An 18,416-nucleotide genomic window follows, 5' to 3' on the forward strand; every position below is an offset into this window, starting at 1 on the left:
TTTGATTATAGGATAATAAGCACTCGAAGTCTTTTGAAGGGGGTGTGAGCCATCAATCATTCATTCGCTCTTGGAGTCCCTAACAGCGGTCAGGTGATGTTTGGACAGCTGCGTGGACACTGAAGACAACGACCCGATGTACCCGTTGTGGAGAGGCCCGCATGAGTGCAGAAGCGCTCAGCTACAGGCCCCCGGTGGATAGCATGGTGGGTAGAGATGACTGAGTGGTAGTCACATATGAGAGGTCAAATATCACAAAGCAGAATAAAGGGACATAAAGAATTTTATGACTGTATCTGAAGACTGAACCAAAGGCTTTACACTTCCTAGGCAAGTGGGATGGGCTCTGTGGCCGAGCCACGCCCTAATCCCAAAGACCTTACACTTCCTAGGCAAGTGGGATGGGCTCTGTGACTGAGCCACGCCCTAATCCCAACGTCCTTACACTTCCTAGGCTCTGTGGCCAAGCCATGCCCTAATCCCTTGAAAAAGCTACACACTGAGAAAAATGGTGTGTCTTTTATGTACACGATGACACAACATATATAGTACAGAACGTATATGTATAAGATGTATGTGTGTTTTTGCATACAATGACACACAGAATAGCTAGGAGCTAACTGACATTTGTATGACATCATATTCATACTTCTGTGGTGAGAACCCTTAAAGTACTTAACCCCCATTCTCTCTTTTAGTGATTTTCAATAACAATATATTATTAACTGTAGTCATCATGATGCGCAATACAGCTTAAACCTGCACCTTACATCTAAATGAAACCTTGTATCATGTGACTGCCTGCCCTTTCCCTAAGCCCTCTCTAGCTTTTGGTAACCGCCATTCTACTCTGAGCTTCTATGCATACAACAACAATACTCATACAAGGTCATGTGACTTATGTTTTTCTGTGCATGGTTTACCTAATTTGATGTAGTAATTTCCAGTTCTATTATGTTGTTGCAAGTGGAAAGATTTTTCTCTTGCCATATTTTCCATCAGCTGATGGTTCTTTCTTGCTCCCATCCCTAGCAACAGTGACTAGTGCTGCAATAGATAGGAAAGTGAGTGCCGGGTCCTTGAATCCACTAGCGTTGTTTGCTCTGGCCGCAGTCTCAGTAACAAGGGTACTGGATCCTATCACAGATATACTTTACTTCTGGAGGATCTTCCCTAGTGTTTCCCATGACTACTGACCGACATTCCCACTGACAGAGTGCAATTATTTCCCCCTCCCCAAGTCCTTTCCAGGCTCTCTTTCCTCCTTTGAACAACCATTTTTGCCTGAATGAAGTAATATTGTGATTATTTTTTTTTAAGTTTCATTTCCTGATAACCAGTGATCTTGTGTTGTATATGTGTGCATAATGTGGTAAGTGTTTATATGCATATGTGTGTATGCATGTACATGTATGTGCATGTGTGTATGTATGTATGTATATATGTATGTATGTATATATGTATGTTTGTGTTTGACATTTGTGTGCCTTCTTTTTTTTTTTTTTTTTTTGGTTCTTTCAGTTTATTGCATGAAGGAGTCATACAAGTCCAAGTTAAAAGCAGACCCCCAAATGATTACATTATACAAGCTGTGAGCTTTTTAAACTTATGACAAGGGACAGAAGGGAAATTCTACTCATTGCAAGGAAATTCTCACTTAAGCTTCAAAGAGCCACAAGCACTTAAAACCCATGAACCTTCAGCTGATTGTCCTTGGCCAGTCCAATATCTACCAGGAACTGGCATATGTTCTTGTGCTGGTCACCCTGTAGCTGAATTACTTCTCCATATTCTGGATGCTCAACTATAGTACCATTGCAGGCAAATTTCTTCTTAAATGCCTTCACTAGTTTCTTTTTATTGTAATCATCAGCGATCCTTTGGACAGTTGTTGTAAGGGTCTTCCTGCCGTTTCTCTGTTGAATTCTTATATGGATATAATCCTCAGTGCCAGCAGGAAGCAGGCCATCACCCTTACTTGCATCAGCAAAGGGGTTGATAGCAGACATATGATATGATTCCTTTTCCTCTGTGGAAATGGCCTGTGGAAGGTGGCTGCAGGAGAAGGTGGGTGGGGGTAGGGAGGCGGAGCATTGGGAAGCGAGGGGGCTCAAGGAGGAGCAGCTGAGTCCTTGGCAGTGGCTTAGTGACTGGGCATGTGCCTTCTTTTGGGAAATGTCTGTCTAGGCCTATTTTCCATGTTAAGACTGGATTCTTATGATTTTGATCCTGAAGTCTGCAGCTCCTTATGTGTTCTAAGCACCACCCCTTGAAAGTATTTTCTCCCATTTAGTAAGTTATCTCTTCACTCTGCTGATCGTGTCTTTTGAGCTCTAGAAGAAGCCTATTAGTTTGATAAAGTCTTGTCTACTTTAGCCTTTCATACCTATGCATTTGGGGTGACATTAAAAAGTATCCTTACCTAGATCAGCCCTGGGGGGCTTTTCTAGAAGAGGAGCATTTAGCATGACCTGGCTCTACTTTCTTGCCAGCACAGGCATGCCCAAGGTGGTGGAAAAATAGATATTCAAAGTCATTTCCTGAAAGAGCTTGACCCATAGGGACATGACTGTTTCAGGCAGAACGTGGCCTGAACCCTTTCTCTGCTGAAGACAGAGCTCATGGTGTGGTATGACCGGAGATTAGAGACTCTGATGAGCAAATCTACACAAGTTACTTCAGTGATTATTCTAGAAGCCGAGTTCAAGCAAAATGCCAGATGCTGCAGGAAAGAGAACCCTGCTATGGAAGACAAGCGTGTGAACATGATAGGATCAGGGTACACGTGTGTATAGACACAGGAAGGAAAGCTTATATAGCACAGAGAGCTGCGAGTTGAAATGGCTTACCCCTGATTACATCTATATTTCTCTATGAAATATATGACAGGGATTTCAGGTGAGAGTTGGGTGGGAGGGGATGAGAGAGATTTGAGGACTGAGGAGAAAGCACGTAATAGGCACTGTGGGAGCAGGCTAATGAATTTACAAGTGGAGTTGACATGTCAGAATGTTGAGTGCTCACTGAAGATTCGTGGCCATAAATTTGAAGGAAATCCTGACAGGATGGTTGTATCATTTTTCTTTAGCATCACTGAATGGCTTCAGTAAAGGGATATGGTATGCAGCTAGTTGAGTTTAGTGTTTGGAGTCAGCAAGGAGTAGGGGGTGGGGCAGAGTAGGGAGTTGTTTTCCATCTATAGAGGATGATTAAAATCTGTCAGTCAACAGTGCTCTTGGAGTTAATGCTATTATATCACACTCCAAAACTGTGTCTACAAGGTATAACTTATGTTACATAGTCTTACCACAACAAAAGAAAGACATAAATACAGGTTCCACATAACATCAAACAGCATTAGAGTTGGATGCAGGGCTCTGGGTAAAGTCACAGCCAAACTCATAGCTCTGGATATGATATGTATACTAGAAATATAAGGAATAAAAATGAATGTCCAAATAAAGAGGTTAGGAAAGAATAATGAAGAGAGCCCTGAATATCAGAAAAAGGAATCAATTTGGACGAATAGACTTCACAAGTTAAGAACTAGATGAAAACGTGGATTTGACAACTCCAGAACAGCGGAAGAACAAAGTTCTGAGGTGGAAAAGGAGATGCTAGAGTAGGAAGTTATTCGTTTGGGGGTCAGGAGAGATGACTTGGTGCTTAGGAGCTTGTGCTGTTCCTATAGGCAACCAGAGTTAGGTTTCCAGAACCCATGCTGGGCAGCTTAAAATCACCTGTAACTCAGCTCCAGGGGACATGGCTTCCTCGCCCGTCTTAGAAAGCCATGAAGCGGCTAAACAAATCAACATACCCCAAGTTCCATATAGCCAAGTTTCTGCCTGTGCACTGGACCCTGGCTGGGGAGTGGATGTTCTTCTGTATTAGGCTATAGGCAACAAACCATCAAGATGGGGACTTGAGATGGTTCAAATTTTCTGCTTAATTTAAAGCTACTAATGACTTCATTACCGGTATGACATAAGGCAATAGTAATAGGTTATATACATCAAAACAGTTGGCTTCCTCCTGTGTTCTCTTGGAAGGTCCTGCCTCAGGATGGACAAGTGTCAGGAGACTGATAGAGTGTCTTAGTAGCTAGCATGTTGGAACACTGTGTTGCAAAGTTTTCTAGCTGCAGAGCTTAAGGGGGACCCTCAGAATTGACTATCACAATCAATGGTCCATAATGAGTAGATTGAACCCAAAACACTCGCTCACTCGCTACGCACAGGAAGGACATTCAGTAAAGGGGTACAATACGCATCTAATTAGTGTTTAGAAAAAACTAGCATGGAGTTGGTTTCCAGCTATGGAAGATGATGACATTCTGAAGGGTCTCCTGGTCAGCAGTGGCCTTAGAGTTAACGTTACTGTATGACACTTGGAAAGCTTGCTCGCAAGGTATAGCCCACATCAAATAGAAAACAGTGTACTCATGATATGAACAATGGCGTTTAAGAGGGCCCTTTCTGCCCCTTGTTCCCATGTCACCTCATCAGAGCCGTGGTCAGGCCCTCTCATGAGGACGGACGGCTACTCATTGGATGGAAGGGGCAATGAGTGAACGAGACCATTCCCGAGCACAGGGCTGGTTGTTTCATCTAGCCTTGCCCTCCACCCATCCCCACCATTAACTTTACAACTACAGGTGAAGAAAAGTAGTTTAATGCCCAGTGTGCATCCGGGGATTGGAGGCTTCCTTGAGAAGCAATCACTTATAGCAAATACTTCCTGTGTAGCTCCGGGCTCTCCTCAGTGCTTCAGATGGCTCAACAGTCTCTTCATTTTTCATTCTTAGAGAGACTTCATGTGTTCATGTTCCATTTTCATTATGGAAGCATTCCCCTTCCTTGGAACTTAATTCAAAGTATTTTAAATTTAAAAAAATGTAAACTTAATTTAAATTTATTTTTACAAAAAAATGTTACTTTCAGTTGAGATCACGTTATCAACAGAGTATCTCAAAGTAATAATTGAGACATCATTATCAACAAACTATCTGAAATTTATAAAGAGGAATTGTGGTTTTCCTAGGAGTGCACAGTAGGGGGAGACAAGGAAAGGGGTATAAGAACATGTGAAGATGAGATAGCGTCTAGAGTAGGCAGCTGCAATGGCAGAGACTTCAGGACAGGGAACCTGGGTTAATGGACAGGCCATCTCAATGAGAGATGCGGTAAGAACAGGATGCTGTTCCACACTGAGTTTTCAGAGCTGTTGCTGTCCTTCTCTGAGTCAGGCACAATTGTCTTAGGCACAGCAAATTAAACAGAAATTCATCAGACATAACATAGCAGGGAGGGGGAAATAGCAAGAAACAAATATGCAATTAAGTGACATCATGTATCAGATAGCCATAAACACAGAGACAAGAAAATCAGGTCAGGTGAGTAAGAAGGGCAAAGGGAGGCTTACTGCAGTGTTTATAGGGAGGCCACCAAAGGCCTTGCCGCGAAGGTGATACTTGGACCAAGTCTGGGAGGGAAAGGTGAGTAGACATAGAAATAGCTCAGGAAGTCCAGCAGAAGGACGACAGAGATGAGGTAGCTCAGTGGTTGAAGTGCTGGGCATGGTGGCTGGCGCACGCCTTTAATCCCAGCACTTGGGAGGCAGAGGCAGGCAGATTTCTGAGTTCAAGGCCAGCCTGGTCTACAAAGTGAGTTCCAGGACAGCCAGAGCTACACAGAGAAACCCTGTCTCAGAGAGAGAGAGAGAGAGAGAGAGAGAGAGAGAGAGACTGAATAAAAATGTGGAAGCCATCTTACCCATGGGACTATATGTGATTTCTAGGGAATGTGTGAAGGTACAGGAGAGAAGTAATATTCCAGTTACTCCCGGGGAGGAAGAGGAGAAGCAACAAAGGTTCTTCAGAAGACAACAAAGAGATTGTGATGCCAGGAAGTCTACGGTTTCCGTTACTGACAGTGTCAAAGGTAGGGCATGATGACTGCACAAGTAGATGACTGGAGTGAGTGGGGAGAAAGATCAGCAGGACTCAGGCAGGAGGTGAGCAGAGATGCAAGATGCTGTTCACTTCCAAGACGGTGATAGACAGGAATGATGGTGGAGGGGGTGGGGGTAGTGGGCCATATGCTGACATGTGACTCCACGATCGACAGCAGGCAAGGTGACGACAATGAGAGTCTTAAGAGGCTGTAAAGTTTGACGACTCACTTTAAAAAGAAGCCAGCGTTTTGAAGGAGAATGGACAGACACACGAGGCGTTAAAAGGGGTTTCTAGGTGAATATTTATGCCTCCTAGCCTTGAGATGCAGTGTTCAGCTGAGCAAGCTCCTGAAAGTCACATTCTTTTGTTTGTTTTTGTTTTTGAGACAGGGTCTCACAATGTAAGCCCTAACTGTCCTGCAACCATCTCTGTAGACCAAGCTGGCCTTCAGCTCACAGACATCCACCTGTCTCTAGCTCCCAAGTGTTGGGATGAAGGGGTGGTACTGCTAAGGGAAGCTACATTCTGAGCCCTCTGGTTCTTGCTCCTGGGGAAAACATGTTGACACGGAGGAAGATGAGGGAGAGTTTGCTGCTGCTGCTGCTGAGGTTTCTAGGGCAGAGAGGAAGGCTTTACAGAGAGGTGGGTTTGGGCTTAGGGTGAGGTAAGATCTGTACGGCGAGGGATGGCCTGTTGGTGATGTAGGCTCTGGTGCATATTGGGAGGTAGGGTAGAAAGGGAGCAGGAGGATGGCTATTGTCAAAGGCAGTGGGAGCTGGTCTAGAGTATTACAGGCTGCCAGTCTAGCCTGTGGCTAGAGATGGTATGACGAGAGGAAGACAAGATGGCTGAGGGCTAGCCTGAGCATGGGCAAACCCCGGGCTAGTGTGCTGGAGAGCACAGTAAATCTCCCAGAGTGGCTGATTATAATAATGCTGTTGTCGCCAGAGCTGAGAGAAAGCCGTCAGCCATGAGACCAAAGACCACAGGAAGCTGAGGCGCACTACGACAAGATGGCTGAATTCCTCTTCATGTCAGCCCACCTGAGTCTCATTGGCACACACGACTTTGCCTGAAGGAAATCAGGCATATTCAGGGAAATCCGGGGGAAAAGAGAAGTGGAACATAAGGAAATGGCCAGAGCACTCCAGAACTCGGTTTTAATAACTAAGTTGGCAGAGCTAATAAGGATTTTGCTTCATCCCTGCCCACTGAATGGCAAGCAAGGAGCTCCATGGCTGACTCAACACAAACAGGACGCCAGAGTGGCTTCTTTTCTAGTTCTTCAGGCTTACACTAATCATCAGGTTCTGCTTCCTGTGGTTTTAGGGTGATGTCACTCAGAAAGAGCCCCAGTACCCTTGTACTTAACATGTGGGTATGCTGGAGGGCCCCTTGCCTGTCAGCTTAGACACTGGACCTCCTTCTGACTCTTTACCTTAAGTATCATGTGACCTCAACCAAGTCACTCACTCTACCTCTCCAGACCTTTACCTCTGCCTCTCCAGTCTCCTTGTTGGAAGTCCTTCACACTTCTAATAGTCCTTTGCACTTTGAATATCATCCATCTTTCTGTTGTAAACGGGAAGCAAAATCAACAGCCCATAGAGGTAGCCCAGATACTTGATTTAGAATGGAAATCATTGCTTACTCTATTGGTTTGTTGTTGTTGTTTTGGAAACTTGACTAAATGTCATGACTTCATCGAGTCTTCATAACAGTAGTACAAAACAAGTAATATGACAGACATAGAGGTGCTTCCACAGTTCTTTCAGGTGTGGTTAATTGGTGTAGCATCGCTGACAGTTGACAGAATTGACAGTCAGTCAGTAAGTAGTAAGCGACTGTTTTTTATTTTTTTTCTATCCGAGGGTATCTGTTGAGAGATGGGATTCTGTTGGATTCAGTGGGAAGTGAAGACGAAGTAGAATAACATGGTGCCCGACAGCAACGGGATCTCAATCAATCTAGTGCATCAAATTAAGCACAGGAAAGCAATGAGATAATTTAGCATAAAATCCCACCGAGGCACATAAAGGCAAAATAAGATCAGAGAAGGCAGAAAGATCTCAATCAAGAAGAAAACTCATGGAACAGACTCATCTGTCAGAGTAGGAGTGCTGACTGAAAGCGTTTGCTGCTCAGCAGAGGAAGGAGAGACCGTGCCATTGGTTGTCTGCTTTTCTGGCTAGATTGCTAGTTCATTAAGCCTGTAAAGGAGGTATTGGGGCATTCCCTTCTACAGATAGAATAGCTGGAGCTTAAAGGGATTCCGTTGTTTGTTTAAGGCCAGACACTCAGCCAAGATTTAGAACTTAAGGAATCAAAGCCAGTGACTTTCTAACCATTCCCTGTACGCCTCACCTTTTATTATGTGTTAGGTATGTGGCAGGGGCTGAGCCGGGAGGAGTGTTATCTTGGTGGCATTCAGCATCAAACACGTATCTTATATGTCAGACAAGCTCTACATAAAATGGGCTATACTATTTTGACTTGGCTTAGCTTTAGAGCCCAAGAATGAACTTTAGAGGCTGGCTGTGACCAACTATGGGGGTTCTTCAAGGAGTTTTACTTCTTTCAAATGACTGCCTAATAACTATTACGGTTTGGGTGTAAAATGTCCCCCCATATGCTTGTGTGCTTGAACACTTGGACTTTAGTTGATGCTGATGCTTTATGGGTGCTGTGGAACTTTTGTGGTAGGAGGCACGGCTGGCAGAGGTGGGCCACAGGGGTGAGCTTTGGAGGATAGTAGGCCAGCCTTACTCTGCTTCCAGATCTGCCAAGGTATAAACGAGCCCTGGCACAGCCTCCTACCACCATAGACTGAGCCTCTTTGGTTGCCATGGCTTCCCTGCCGTGATGGAGTGCTTCTACTGAGCTAGAAGTCCCTCCTGCCTTAAGTTGTTTCCATTAGATTTAAAAAAAAAAAAAAAAGATTTACTTGTTTTATGTTGTGTGTGCATGTGTGCCTGAGTATGTGTCCTGCACACCATGTGTCTGCAGGAGTCAGAAGAAAGCATAGGTCCTCTGAAACTGGAATTACAGGCAGTTATGAGCCTCCTTATTAGGTATTGAGAATGGAACCCAGGTCCTCTGAAAAGCAGCAGATGCTCTTAGCTGCTGAGCCATCTCTCTTCTTCCTTCTGTCAGATGTTTTGCAAAATGGTGAGGAAAGTGACTATGCACATGTCAGTTGGTGTAGTGGCTTTCTGCATGCTCTTCTGACAGGTGGGGAAATGTTGAAGTCAGAAGGGTGTGGAGTAAGAATCAGGGCAAGAGAGATTATTACTAGAAACTCAACTAAGGAATGCTGCATTCCCTAAATCTACTCTTCATAGCCTAGATCTAAGATCTACTTATAAATAATGTTCTGATACCATCCATCCATCCATCCATCCATTCATCCCTTTGTTTTTCTCTTTTTAAGGGAATAAAAATCACCATGATTCTTCCCCAAGCATACACACATGTGTACCACAAACGCACACTACATATAATCTGGTCAAATAACCAACTGCCCAATTTTCATTTGACTGACATGGAAAGCGGAAGTCCAAAGATTTCACTGCCTTGTAGAGACTTGGGAATGGAAGGAGTCAATTGGAATCAATGAGGGCCTTCATAACCTCAAATTTGTGGGATTTACTTCGGGGGGAATTGTTTCTTTTTGTCATGCAAATTAGTAGAGAACAGTCCAAGGTGGTTGTTTAGATTCTAGTGCTTGGGTCTGTTTGAACTTGAATGGCCACCAGGTGGTCCTGGGCAAATTATCAGACTTTGTAACTAGCATGTCTATCCTGGTGGTAGCAACTGCATGATAGAGATGTTCTGAGGGTCAAATGGGATAATACAGGTCCCCACTTAACTCACAGGCAAAGATTACGATTGCAATGAATAGTTTCCATGTTACTATCTTGCATTTGCAAATAGAGCAGATGGTTCAGTAACTTTGAATGAAGCCACTTAAGAAACTAATGCCCTGCCCCTGCCTGCCGGGTCCATCTAGGGTACCACCAACAGAGACAGAGGCCTAGCACAACTGTCATCAGAGGCAGAGCTCAGAGAGTCTTATGGAAGAGTGGAGGAAGGACTGAGGAGCTGGAAGGGTCAAGGACACCACAAAAAGACCTACAGAGCCAACCGACCTGGGCCCATGGGGGCTCACAAAAACTGAACCACCAACCAAAGAGCATGCATGGACTGGACCTAAGCCTCCGACACATATGTAGCAGATGTGCAGCTTGGTCTTCATGTGGATCCCCAACAACTGGAGCGGGAACTGTCTGATTCGGACTCTGTGGCCCACCTTTGGGTCCCTTTCTCCTAGCTGGACTGCCTTGTCTGGACTCAGTGGGAGAGGATGCACTTAGTCCTGATGAGACTTGATGTGCCAGGGCAAGGGGGGGGGGGGACTGGGAAAGTAGCACTTGGAGGAGAGGAGGGAAGGGGACTGTGATCAAGATGTAAAGTGAATAAGCACATAAGTTATTGATAATAATAAAAGAAACTAATGCGCTTCCTAATGGAGAGAATGGTTTTGGAGAGAAGCTTTAATCTTCGTATATCCAGTGCTTATGTAGTGTAGTGCCTGATACGTGGTAGGCATCAGTGAATGTTTATGGAATGAAGTAGAGTTTCGTTCCCTCAACTTACTTCCACACTTGCTTCCTAGTTAAATTCCAAAACTAATTAGGAAATGATCTCAGAACCATGGAGACACGACTCCCACAGTTCCATCTGTAAAGGGAGATAATGCTGGAGCAAAAGTGAATTTGACTGTGGTCTTTTAGACCACATGTCTTCTTTTATGTATGTTAAAAGAATCATAATCAGGGTGGAGAGATGGCTTAGAGGGTAAAGTACCTGCTAGCAATACTGATGATCTGAATTCAGTCTCTGAAGTCACATGATGGGAGAAAAGAACTGACTCCTGAATCTTGTTCTCTGGTACGAGCACACATGCACTGGTATATATATATACTGGTAAAGGTTCATCTAGATACTGGAATGAATAGAGGTACTTCATTTTTGCAAGATTTGATGCCTACAGTGATCAAGTCAGCAGGATAATACTCGTTGTGGAACATTACCATGGCTATTGATGTTAGTTTCATCTATCCATCCATCCATTTATCCATCCATTTATCCATCCATCCATCCATCCATCCATCCATCAATTTATCCATCCATCCATCCATCTATCCATCCATCCACTACCCACTCACTCATCCATCTTTTCATCCACCTAGCCAGCTATCCAGCCAGCCAATATTTGTTAAGTCCTGATGATGTGCAGGGCACAATTCTAAGTCCTGGCTTTATAGCATAAGGTAAGTGAGATATCACCCCCCTTTTTCTTGTGCACTTATGCTAACTCATTTTTTTTAAAAAAACAAAAACTATCTTTTAGAGAAAATAAGTGTTTCACTTTGTGTAATGATGTATTTAAAAAATGATGTCAAAAAACAAAAAACCCAAGAACAGCAAAACACCTGTTCCTTTCAATAGTCTTAGTAGACCCAAATAAAACAGGAAAAATGGCCTGAGCTACAGAACTAAGCGTTTGTAAATCACATTTTCCAGGTTCCCATAATGTTTGCCCTCCTGGAAACAAAGACTAAACATTCCATTCCTATAGATATCAGAGGCAGGAAAATGGGAATGCTTTCGTTCTGTCAAATTTAAATGAGAACATGCATGAAGGTCAAGGCTGGCATCTATTTTAACTGATGGCACTGTGGGCTAACCTGAGAATAAGGTCACAGTCACACTTCTCTTACTTCTCCCCACCCCTGCCCCTGCCCCCAACTGTTGAGAGTCACCTCTGCGGTGTGACCGGTCAAGCTTTTGGAGGCAAGGTCATTTTCAGGTACTTATGGCCCTTTCAGCACTACTTATTGATGAGCAGCAACCCAGAGGACTATGCAGCTGGCTGTTTTCAGCCTGCCGTAATGTCATATCCCAGGGCAAACATTCCAAGCGATGCTTCTCATTTGCCAGATTGCAGACTGCAGAGGACCTTCTGAAGGCCCATCCTACCTGGGGCTGGCCAGGAGTCGATCTACCCCCTGCCGAGAGCTGGAGAGTTTTTAACAGAAGAATATGTGAGATAATGACTACTATGTTGGCTTTCCATGTTTTTGTTTGCAAAATAATGGGTTTTAGGTTAAACTGAGGCAGGTGTGCAAATGTTCGGGTGAAGTCTGTGCAGCCCCTCTCTCTCCAACATCAAACCATAAAAGACTCTGATAATAGTTGTCACCAGCATCAGTAATTGTAGCAAGGGTCTGGAATATCAATCAAAGGAAAGACAAGCATTTTGATAGCATCAATCAGAGCTAGTCTCCTCCCGCAGCGCACGCCAAAGCTCTTGGAGTGCTGCCTGCTCCCATTGTTTTCTGTCTGCTGCCTTTGACTGGGACCCACTCTCCATTCCCCATTGTGGCCATCGTGAAATTGGGGAATTAACTCTGAGCAGAGTTGGTCTAGTTTGGACGTGAAGGTAAACACAAATGGAGAAAGTTCAAATGATTGAGAAGAACAAACAACCCTTGTTACTAAACATTAGCTGGCGAGAGCAACAGACACGTGTAGTGGGCAGCCATCATGGAATGGCTTCCTCTACTGGCCAAACAGAAATGGTCACAGACTATGAGGCCTGTGTACATCTCTAGAAAGAATTCATCTATGTTTTCCTTTTAAGTCATCAGGGCTTCATATTTAGGGCTTTTTTTGCCTTTTCTGTTTAAAATGGAAGTGTTTGCATGTATGTGCATGCATGTGAGTGCATATGTGTGTGTGTGTGTGTGTCCGTCCATGTGGAGTTCACAGGTCTCCGTGGTCCTCCTCACCTAATTTTTTTTGTTTTAAATGACTGAACCTGGAGCTCACCTATTGTCTAGACTAGCTGGCCTGCCAGCCCAAGGCTTCTCCTATCTTTGTCTCCCAGTGCTGTAACTGCAGGTGTAGAACCCTGGCTTTTACCATAGGAGTTGGGGATTTGAACTCAGGTCCTAACATTTCCTCAGCAGGAATTTTATCCATTGAGCTGTCTTTCCTGCCCCAGTTGTAAGAGTCATCAGTAACACTCTCTGTCACTGACAAGAAGAAAGTACAGGTTTTAATGATCACCCTGAAGTAACAGTTTTCTACACCTCTTAGAGAGACCATGCTGGGCTGATAGTACTTCTGCACTTTACACTGGACAGACCGTCTTTCACATTCGTAGGCATAGAGGTCTGGCTACATATTTCAGGACTCCACCGTGCCAGTGACATGGCAGACAAGAGGGTGACTTGACAACTTAAGCACTTTTAGGTTGGAATTCCCCCAAATCACAAATACCTTCGGTACTGCTCCCATTGAATTATGTTTAGTTTTGTTTTTTGAGACATGCGCTCACTATGTAGCATTGGCTGGCCTGGAGCTCACAGACACCTGCGTCTGTCTCCCCAGTGCTGGGATCAAAGGTCATCACACCCAGCTTATTTTCATTTATAACTGGCCCAACTTAGATTGTATATCTTCAGAGACTATACCCAGCAGGAGCGTGAAGCAGAAAGACTATATTCTGTTAAAAGATGTTTAGTATTATACACTTTTTCATAGAATAGAAGTCACTGAAAGGTGGCTTCATTTAAAAATATTCATACGCCACAGACATATTTGTATATTTCTATACCTACATAAAATCAGAATAAAAGACTGAAAAATTCAACCAGTGGCTTATTCGTCTTAATGCTGTCAAACATTCATTTTGATTAATAATTTTTTCCTCTGAGTTGACTGACACTTTGTGGTAAATCATGACTTTGTATAGACGTCCCCAATATAAAACTGCTACAGACAAGCTCCCAGAAAATTAATTGGTCAGCTTCTGCCACAATAATGGATAACAACCTACATTAGAGATTTCACACATAAACAAATTATTATTCTTTGTTGAATAACATCACTAATTAATTTTCCAGGGTTCTGTAAGTCCTGGAAACTATTACTAACTAATAGCAAATGGAAGTGTGTTTGCATTTCAAGTGTTAGAATTTCTTTCCTTTTTCGTTTTATTTACAGCAAGGAACCTGAGTTCTCAAAGTACTAAGAAATATTCACCATCCAAACAGTATAAACTGGACCATGACTTTTATTATTGTTCTTCTCTACATTATCACAAGCCAGATTTTAGCTACAAAATACACACACACACACACACACACACACACACACACACACACACACACTTCTAGATAGACTCTAGAAAGGGCAATTAAATAAGCACGAAAAATGTTGCTCCCAAATTATACCTTTCCTTAATTTGAAAAAGACAAGATGCATATAGGAAACTAAAGCAGAAGCAGAACTGGTTGGTTATAATCTGTAATAATCACTACATATAATTGTGTCTTCCTAAGAAATGGTGGGTTAGGGATTCTAACAAGGCTGTGTATTCAGGCTTTCTCTCAGCGGCCTTCTTTGTCTCAGTACCCAACATGGCTCCTCTTGGTGACGTCCCTTCTGTTGTCCTGTTTGGGCAATGAGTGTCTTGGCGCCTTTGTTTCTCTGATTAGGTTCTGTTTTGTGAATGGCAAGTTTAGACTTTAAATCTTCCACCTGAATTATTACAAGAGAGATTTGGTAATTAAGTTCTAACAAGATTTAAATGATATTAAAAACAGTCAGTTAGAAGGAAACACAGCCTTGGGCTTTGTTGTAAATTTGTATAATTATTTTTAGTCCTCTAGAGGATGCATAATTATGTTTCTGTATTTATAAAAATACTGCCTCTGAGGCACCAAAATGAATTTTACAGTATGCTAATTTACATATTAATGTTACTCTTTGTATGTTGAAATTTCCTCAGCTGAAAAGAAAAAAAGATTTTTCTAGGAAAATTTCAAAGTAACCATGAAGCTTGCAAAGGCTTTTTGATTGGTAGCTCTGGAAGAAAAAAAATACCACTGCTTAGGGAGAAAGTTTGTCTAAGAAAGCAGAAACTTAAGGCAGATACAGCACTAAACCTCAAGTCTAACTTCACTCGAACCTAGGAAACCTGGGGTTGGGTAGGATGGTACCACCAAAAATAATATCCTGCAGCATTTTTCCCAGTACCCTTTATGACTTGAGACCTAGACACTTTGTGTGTGTTAGCCAGCTTTTTAGTGCTACAAACAAACACCTTTTGCTAGTCAACTTAAGTAGCAGAGAAGTTTATTTTGGCTTACAGTTTCAGTGGCCTTCTGTCTCTGCATTCTGAGTGCTACGATCATTGGTATGAGTGACCATGGTCAGCTTGAAGACACCTTTCTTGATGCCTGGAGTATCCTTTAGGAAGCATGTGCTTGTGTTCTGGGACTAGGGTGAGCCATGGTTGGGGCTGGGAAGGTCAGCAGACCTGAGTGAGGGTGTGGATGAGACATGGCCTTTTTGTGAACCAGGACATCCTGTCTGGCAGGTGGAATTCAGGGCCGACTCTTCAGTATGTAGAAAGGCAAGTGAACTGCAGGTTCCTTCCAAAGGAGCCTGTGTGGAAGAGATGCTGGTGTCTCAAAATCTCAACTGATGTTTTCTCTAGAACTGACATGCTGAGAGGGGAGCATTTGAATACTGGCATGTAAATCACTTTTCTATTTCGGTGACAAAATACCATGACCAAGGCAACTTACACAATAAAGAGTTTATTTGAGGCTTTTGGTTTCATAGGCTTAGAGTCTCTCAGAGCATACTTGTTACTAACCCAATTCCTCCTCTCCTTCCCTCCTCTCCCTTCTGTCCCCTCTCCCCTTCCTCCTTTCCCTTCTCTCCCCTCCCCCAAACTCACAGAGATCCACCTGCCTGCACCTCTCCCTGAGTGCTGGGATTGAAGGTGTGTACCACCACAGCCCAGCTACTAACCCAGTTCTTAATTCAGTTCCAAATATCCTTTACCACATTTTATTTTATTGTTTGCTCAGGAGAAAGTAGAATTCTGGGACTAGCCTGATTTGGGTGTCATTTCCTGAGGATCACCCTGTTAGGCTACCAGTCCTACTTTGCCCTGGATGGACTTGAGAAAAAGGACAGTAATACATCAGTGGAAAGCCTCAGTAAACAGGATGGAGCTAGTTGCCCTACATAGCACATACTCTAGAGCTTGCCTATGATAAACTCTCCACTGCTGCTTTAAAGTTTAAATATCCAAAGTTCACATGGCTCTTCACAATGGAAGTAAAGACAGGGTGGGGGGCTTATTCTGTGCTGTAACATGGTGATGTTAGGTGTGGGGACAGGGAAAGGAGACCTGATGAGACACTGTTCACCAGACAGACATTCTCATTCCATTGAGGGGCACTAATTTGAGAAAGAATTAATCATGATTGTTGTTTTCCTGGTAAAATGTAGCAAAGAATGATGTCTTAATTAAACTTTTCTGTATATTTAGCTAGCTTTCCTTTTTACGGGAAATCGAGATATTGTTAAAATAAGTAGGATTGTTGTATCACCAGAAGAAAGTCTGTCGCTGGTGATTTGAGGAAGCCCTCATTTCCTATCCCCTGCAGCTGCAAACAACTTTTCATGGGAGGAGCGCATGTGTGGAGAATTTAGGTACAAAGTGTTCCATTTTTGTGTCCTAGGAGTCTCTGCCAAGAAAAAGAGTTTCATTAGACATGTGGCGTCTTAAAGATGCTAGAGAAAGTGAAACACTTAATCTAAACCCTCAGCCTCCTCATGGATGAAGTACAAGGACCAGTTGATTCATAGTTGCGTGGCTTTAGAACTGACTTTGCCATCTTTCTATTTTCTGTCAAGCCCTCTTCAGAGAGGCAGTCCCTGTCCAGAAAGGTTGGTTAAGCAAGGAGGCGCTTGGATGAGGGCTGGTTTTAGTTTCAGGATATGTTAGGTCAATCACTTCTTGGCTCAGGCAGCAGCAGTTTAGTGTGGGCTCTCGAGTGTTTTCCAAAAGGTCCAAAGCCAAACAGGAAGGAGACGATTTCAACAGCCACTCAGCTGCCAATATCAAAGCAGTGAGTAGCGTCTATATTTGTACATCCTGGCATCTACTGGCTGTATCATTTGCTGACTTGAAAGATAATTCTAGGAATCAGTGATAAAGATTAAGAGACTTGAAATGCCATCGTCAAGCTTTGATTTTTTTTTTTTTTAAAGATCTGTATCACATAAGAAATTGGTACACTGATGTGTGTTTCTTGACCAGATTATTAAGTGTGCTAAAGTGGGTGAGTTGAAAGAGCCAATCAATGTGTTTCATACCAATTCGCATCATAAAAATCTTTCTTTCTCAGCACTGAGTAGGGTTTTTAAAGCCTACCCAGTGCTCTGTGTGGCCCAGGACTGTCTCTATTCTGAACTGGGACACCTTGGCAATTATAGATGACCAGAGGTCATTACAGATCACCAGAGCTCCAGGCTTAGATGGCTCCAACGTGTCAGAATGACATGTTGGGTTTCTCTCTCCTGGGAGTTCGCCATCAGCTGACTGGGATGATGGATTATGAGCATGGCCCAGCCTCCCACTGTAATACATCAAGACCCAGCTCTTATTTGAAGGTGAATTAGTCAAAGGATGGAGTTCCCAAAAGCTCAAAATCCAAGGAAGGGAGCTCTTTAATGATGGAATGAAAGAGGAAATAGCTGGCTGGAGGGTTAGTGACAGTCAACGCAGGGGGCCTTTCCTAGGCTGTAGTCTGCATGCGTGCATCATTACCAGCTAAACTCTCCTGTGGTTTCACTCTTCCGAGGTGGGAATCACAGCTTTTCACCAGCATCACCACCCCCCCACCGGAGTAGCTGGTCATAACTAGGGTGTTTGTTTTTCCATGTGTCTTTATAAAGGCCCCTAAATCCATCCTTGCAGTAAACAGCCAGACTCCCTCTCACTGAGGTCAAACAGTCTTTGGTCCCCTCCCTTCATAGCACTTTGCACCTACTGCACACACAAAAAGGGAAGTTATAGCAATGAAGTCTTTGTCACCACGTCTCACTCAGGGTATATGCTCTGGGCATTTATTCGTTCAATAGCATGAATTGTTAGTATAGTCTATGCACTAGAAAATGTTAGTTTATTCTTGTGTATTATTTTCAAAGTGCAGGGCTTCAAAAGCAAACACACTTGTAATCTCCTGTAGTAGGAGAGCTGGACGAGGGATTCTAAGGTACAGTAATAAAGCGAAGTCATCAAAGACCCAGGTTCTTACTGATTCAAAGGTCTGCCATCTGGCTTTTGTCTTTAGGCATATATGCTTATGGTTGGGAGATGACTGCTGCGGGTCAGAGGGAGAGACAGAAGAAAGGACACTCTCTTTTGTTCTTTAGAGCAAAGACAAAACTTTCAGGTTTGATGTCCAGAATTACATCTGCCATCTGTAAGCCATCACTAGTAAAGAGGATCAGGTCACCTTGAACAGCAGGCTGATCCCTCCCCCCCCCTCCCTCCCTCCCTCCCTCCCTCCTCCCTCTCTTTCTTCCC

The 18,416-nt window shown here is 43.4% G+C and overlaps 2 pseudogenes; one reads left to right on the forward strand and one right to left on the reverse strand.

Annotated features, from left to right (window-relative positions):
* Positions 1-1,682: 1,682 nt before the first annotated feature.
* LOC110317900 lies at positions 1,683-2,009 on the reverse strand (annotated as a pseudogene).
* A 28-nt stretch (positions 2,010-2,037) lies between these two features.
* LOC110317901 overlaps positions 2,038-18,416 on the forward strand; it is a 57,035-nt pseudogene continuing 40,656 nt past the window's right edge.

The sequence above is a fragment of the Mus pahari genome, chromosome 3, assembly GCF_900095145.1.
Source record: "Mus pahari chromosome 3, PAHARI_EIJ_v1.1, whole genome shotgun sequence".
NCBI classification, from domain to species: Eukaryota; Metazoa; Chordata; class Mammalia; order Rodentia; family Muridae; genus Mus; species Mus pahari.